General features: G+C 40.2%; 1 pseudogene; it reads left to right on the top strand.

Annotated features, from left to right (window-relative positions):
- Positions 1-2438: 2438 nt before the first annotated feature.
- On the top strand, positions 2439-2535 carry LOC131949634 (uncharacterized; annotated as a pseudogene).
- Positions 2536-6986: the final 4451 nt, after the last annotated feature.

Raw genomic sequence — 6986 nt, 5'->3', positions numbered from 1 at the left:
AAATTAAGCCTGAAACATTGAGTTAAAATTTAATATCTTTAAATTGGCGGCTGCATTTATAGCCTTGATTTTTTTTTAAAGAATGTCAGTGGATTGAGATATAACCAGACACCCTGTATAACCGTCAAATGAAAATACAAGCGACAATATAATGTACTTTCATCCCACACACACTTTTCCCTAATTAGGCCACACCCTCACATTTAACTATAGAACAACGATTAAATATTCAAATTTAATATTCAAATTAATATCTACATAAATATTTTTAATTAAAATGTCGCGTACCTTACTGAAGTTTCGGGACAGTAAAAACAACATAACCAAGTCGTTTATGTCGTCGTCTCATAAACAAGTGAACTCTTCTCCATCTATCCAATTGACAGGTCGTGTTTTAAAGTTTAACTTTACTTTTTTAAAACCTAAATTGATAAGTTAATCGAAATTCTAGCTTTGTTACACAATTATATACACAGTGACTACCTCTCCCGCCCAGTGAAAGCTGCCGTTTACAGGCAAAGAAAAGGTCAATCAGAAATTGTTACTTCCCCTTCGTTTTGAATTGTTTTATACTAAATTATCTTCCCCTAATAGCCTTCACTAACCCGGCTTTACGATTGTAAACATTCGGGGTGAACCACAGCTCACCTGACAGTTTGGGGATGGCGGTGGTGGCCAAGCTGCTTGGTGTTTTCTATGGTCTCCATGAAAAGAATTATATGTATAGATACACACAAACACTCAATTCATTTCCTTTGCCTACACTACAACACCACATTGACATAATCATTTTCCCACACTAAATTCCCCCACACTAAATTCCCCCTCACTAAATTCTCCCACACTATATTCTCCCACACTAAATTCTTCCACACTAAAATCTCCCACTTTAAATTATCACCAACTAAATTCTCCCACAATAAATTCTCCAAAACTAAAAATCTCCCAAATCTAAACTCGATACAAAACTCCCCCTTACTAGATTCCATCACACACTCCCCCCCCCCCCCACCCCACGTGAAACTAAACATTGACACAGAATATTAGTGCTAGTCCCTAGAGTGCACCAAGTTGTAACACAGTTCACAGCGGTTTTCTGTCGTCTTCTGTTTCTGTCAAATTATCTCGCGCGTAGAACTTTTTTTGTCAGGGGAAATAACAATCAATACATTTTTAAAGGGAGATAATCATAAAATTAAACGATAAAATGAAAAGAAAAAAGTTTTAATATTTATTGAAACCGAAACAAGTAAACAAATGTTAAAATTAATTATAAAAAATTAAATGACAAGAAAAATTACTAAAAAATTTGGTGATTAATAACAAACTCTTAATTACAACTCCTAGTAATTATTAGTTGTTAATCCAATAATTTGTAAACACTAGTATCAACCAGCTATAATATTAATACCAAGAAGATATACTATGTTACGATCGATAATCTTTTCCGCTGAGTGTGCTTATATCTGCGTATTTACTTAAGTCTCACATAATATGTTAGCGCAGGGGTCGGTAACTTGCGGCTCCTTTAATGTCATGGTGCGGCTCTCCAGTTCCATGTACAATGATTAATAATTTTATAGTTTCTTAACAAAACTCATAAAATATTATACTGTAAAGAAAAACAACTTTAAATAGGATTAAAAAACTCACCAGAGAACAGTGAGAATAGGTGAAGTAGAAAGTATACGGGCAGCTGACAGCCGCCCAGGCACCACAGCTACCAAAACCAATGGAAGCGGAAACATCACTCACGGAAGCAGCCAGCCCGCCCAAAATAGCAAGCAAGCCAACAACCTCAAATAAGAGTATAATAAAATCACCAAACGGCAAACCAAAAGCATTAACAATCCACATACCAGACTTTGTGTCACCATCCAAGGTGAACAAAGGCACATTCACATTTGAAGCAAAACCAAACTCCACTATCAATATCTCCAGCCCAGACTCAGAATTGAGCGACAGCACAAAAAGGAAACACAGCCCAACGGAAGTAAATCAGGAACAAAAAAAAACCTAAAATACTATAAACTGGATCACAGCAACAACAGATGCAGGTTTTGCACCCAGAAGTTTAAAACACCTGCAGACTCTGAAAAACACGAGTCCTCGACACACAAGGAGCTCTTGGTGTGTCACTTGTGCGACAACAAGATCATACACTCGAATATAACCCAGCACTATAGGAGATGTCATCCGTATGAACTCACGTATACCTGCCACATTTGCAAAACATGCCTCCCTCTCAAGGGGATGAAAGTACACACGAGAGAGCATCATCCGGAAGTCAAAAGATCGCCCTTCATAAAACCTTAAAAGAAAACTTTAGACGTTTTGTATTAGGAAACTTAAGCAGATATGCTGTTGTTAAGTAACTATAACTTTTAGACATTGTGTATTACAAACGTAACTTGTATTATATGTATAATAAAAAAAGTATCTAAAAAAAAAGTATCTGTTCTTATCAGCTTAATATCTGATATGTGGCTCATTGAGTCACTACGATATTAAACTGATTTTTGGTAAAGAAAATAAATAAAAAAAAAAAAAAGTATCTGTTCTTAAATTTGCTAAGTCCACGACAAATCCTGACCACGGCTCGTGTTGCTCCCACTGCAGCTAAGTCAACAACCGCAACATCCTGTCTACCACAGGAAGAATGCCCAGACCCCCATCCAGTTGAAACACCCACCGTGAAAGCACTCATTACCCCAAGAGGCCAACCAAACCTTCGAGGCTATATAATAAGACAGTTCATCAGCAATCATCAAATTCTTTTACTCAATTATGGCTGAGCTGACACCTAGTACTTCTTCTCACAAGCCCCTGACGTCACCACAATGCACAACACATGCAGAACACACGGTCCATATACCCTGCAGTTCTCACTTCATGTAAACGACAAAATTAACGGGACCATTAGATGGGCACTCCCTACACTCAACCACGCTACACTCATACAAGCACTAGGCCCATATAGTGACAAAGAGCCATCCATAAACACAATCTAACACACTAATAATCGCAGCCTCTCTGTCTACACCGACAACCCACTTACTATCCCACACTACACCCGAATAAACTACAAAAAATAATCACTCACTATCCTAATCTCTATCGCCGGGAGAAGACAAGCGTGTCAAATCTGTTCCCCCACCCTACACTGGACGAACCATTGCCAACAAACGCCTTCAGACACACCACTGCAGGAAAACCCAACAGCACAATCAACAGCTCCAGCAAAAACAACGCAGCCGACAACCCTAAAACCAGCACATCGATCAACTGTAAAATCAACAACGCCGATTACAACAGGGATCGCAATACAGCCAGTCCATTCCGTGCCCCAAAGCCCAGTCATGGACACATCTGAATCAACGGTCTTGAAGACGCCAACATTTGACACATCAGAATCAACGGTCTTGAAGACGCCAACATCAGAATCAACGGTCTTGAAGACACCAACATCTGAATCAACGGTCTTGAAGACGCCAACAACTGACCATGGCGAAGCAGCACAACAGCCAGTAACAAGCATGTATGCCGTCACCACCCAGATCTCGACACCAGAGAAAGAAACATCCAGTCCTCAAATCTCACCACAGCAAACAATCGTGGAAACATCAACAACAAACAATTGTGGAAACATCAACCACAAACAATCGTGGAAACATCAACAACAAACAATCGTGGAAACATCAACCACAAACAATCGTGGAAACATCAACAACAAACAATCGTGGAAACATCAACAACCAAGAGGAAGAAAGAGGACAGCTCAGAACCGGAGAAAACATCAAAAGCAGCTAAAGTTAATGAAGGTGACAACGAGTCAGCACCCACCACCCCGTTTTAGCGCTTGTAGAAGCTCGTTAACATAAAGGGTTTTATACATGTTTTTCCCCTTACTATTTAGTCTTAGATATAGGGCTAACAAAAGCACCGTTACACAAGCTACGTAATAAGTCACATGATCCGAAGGTTAATTATAGACCACACCCTGAAGGACAACAACTCTGACCCACGAGAAAGATTGAAGAAATGTACACTGGATGTCTGGACAGAAGAAATGTACACTGGATGTCTGGACAGAAGAAATGTACACTGGATGTTTGGACAGAAGAAATGCGCTTTCTTTTTCCTCTTGTGTAATATAACAGAGTCAATCATACTGTGTTTATTTCAGACTTTTTCTCTCGGGGTGGGTGGGGAGGGGGGGGGAGGGGTAACTGGTAAAAGTATATACTTTCTATATAAATTATATTTCGTTCATGTTAGGCGAAGGTGGGGGGGGATCTTAGAAGGAACTCTGATCCCCACACCTGAATTAATCCCGACCACCCACACACAACATGCGTCCACTAATCCCACCACATATAACATGCGTCCACTAATCCCACCACACACAACATACGTCCACTAATCCCACCCACACACAACATGCGTCCACTAATCCCACCACACACAACATGCGTCCACTAATCCCACCACACACACAACATGCGTCCACTAATCCGAACACACACAACATGCGTCAACTAATCCCACCCACACACAACATGCGTCCACTAATCCACCCACACACAAAATGCGCCCCCTAATCCCACCACACACAAAATGCGTCCAATAATTCCACCACACATAAAATGCACCCCCAAATCCAACCACACACAACATACGTCCAATAATCCCACCACACACAAAACATGCGTTTACTAATCCCACCACACACAACATGCGTCCACTAATCCCACCCACACACAAAATGCGTCCACTAATCCCACCACACGCAAAATGCGTCCAATAATCCCACCCACACACAAAATGCGTCCACTAATCCCACCACACACAACATACGTCCACTAATCCCACCCACACACAACATGCGTCCACTTATCCCACCACACGCAAAATGCGTCCACTAATCCCACCCACACACAAAATGCGTCCACTAATCCCACCCACACACAAAATGCGTCCACTAATCCCACCACACACAACATACGTCCACTAATCCCACCACACACAAAATGCGTCTACTAGCCCCACATACACACAACATGCGTCCATTAATCCCGATCTCCCCCCCCCCCCCGCAAAAACAAACACACACCTACTGATGCCAAACACCCCCACTCAACTAACATACCCACAAAAAAAACCCCTCACACCAACATTAGATATAATTGTAAACACACCAATGCAAATCATTTGCCTTACCTACACTACAGTTCAACAGAATTCTCCGACACTAAATTATCCCGCACTAAATTCTCCCACAATGAATATCCCACACTAAATTATCCTACAATAAATTCTTCCACACTAAATTATCTCACACTAAATTCTTCCAAACTAAATTTTCCCGCACTAAATTCTCCCACAATGAATTCTTCCACATTAAATCCGCCGCACCAAATTCTCCACTAAATTCTCCCACATTTAATTATCCCACAGTAAATTTTCTGACACTAACTCCTCGCACACTACATTCTCCCACACTAAATTCTCCCACACTCAATGCTCCCACACAAAATTTCCCACACTTAACTCGCCCACACCAACAATCTCCCAAATCTAAACACGATACAAAAATAGTCTCCACCAAAATCGCCCAAACATTCAATTCCCCCATACTAGATTCGATCACACACTTCCCCCCTCCCCACCCCACGTGAAACTAAACATTGACACAGAATATAAGTGTTAGTCCCGAGAGTGCACCAAGGTGTAACACAGTTCACAGCGGTTTGCTGTCGTCTTCTTTTTCTGTCAAAATTTCTCGCGCGTAGAACTTTTTTGTCAGGGGAAATTACAAACATCAATTTTTATAAAAGGAGGTAATTATAAAATTAAACGATAAAAAGAAAAGAAAAAAAAAATAATATATATTTAAACAAAAACAAGTAAACAAAAGTTAAAATTATTTATAAAACATAAATTAAAAGAAAAATATCTAACAAATTTGATGATTAATAACAAGATGTTAATTACATTTCCTAGTAATTTTTAGATGTTAATACTATAATAGGTAAACACTAGTATCAACCTTCTATAATATTAATACCAAGAAGATTAGTAAACGATGTTCGGCTTTTCCTATGCCACTGCGTGCTCTTATATCTGATTTACTGAAGTCTCACTTAATATGTTAGCGCTGTCATGGTGCGGCTCTCCAGTTCCATGCACAATGATTAATAATTGTATAGTTTCATTTTCAAAACTCATAAAAATAGTATACTGTAAAGAAAAATAACTTTAAATAGGATTAAAAAAACTCATCAGAGAACAGTGAGAACAGGTGAGGTTGAAGGTATAAGGGCAGCCGCTTGGGCACCAGGCCCAACCCCACAGCCGCGCTGTAGCCAGCCCCGTGGAGAACATTCCTTGCTTGCCACTGCCCAAGGGTCGCCTTTTTCGATTGTCTCTACATGGGGAATGTTATTTTATTCAGAATGCATTCCTCTACCTGTCAGTATGCATTAATTTTACCTGAGTGACGAAATATGTTAGTTATTAGTTTCCTACGGTTGAGCTATAAGGTACTGGACTCTGGGTTCGTGTGGGGTGAAAGATAAGCCTTGTGAGAACCGAAAGACAGAAGCGACCGATACAGTAATCAAACCGATATCCAAACCAGTTAGTCGTAGTTTGCCGTGCTGAGGCCTGCCTGGCTATGAAAGATACCTACTGAACCAGTGGTGTCCGTAAAGAAAGAAAGTGGATTGGGATATAGGGGCGGAACTACAGTGCCGCCAGACCCCGGGGGGGGGGGGGGGGCACGCCATTTAGGGGCCCATTGTCGACCATAATAAATTTTTTATAGTTAAAAAAATTAATTTTCTTGCATTTTTGACTTGACGTTAAAAGCTTTTGTAAATAACAAACGGATCTACTACAATAGTGATGTTATACAGTAGCTGTTGTGTAAAAAAAAATATGCCTGAGCTGTAGTGTGAAAGATAGGCAAACGTTCAATAAACTTC

The sequence above is a fragment of the Physella acuta genome, unplaced genomic scaffold (genome assembly GCF_028476545.2).
Source record: "Physella acuta isolate Inbredline_101_S28 unplaced genomic scaffold, ASM2847654v3 ptg000705l, whole genome shotgun sequence".
NCBI lineage: Eukaryota > Metazoa > Mollusca > Gastropoda > Physidae > Physella > Physella acuta.
Note: the sequence above shows the minus strand (reverse complement) of the source record. Positions and strands in the feature narration are given on the sequence as shown.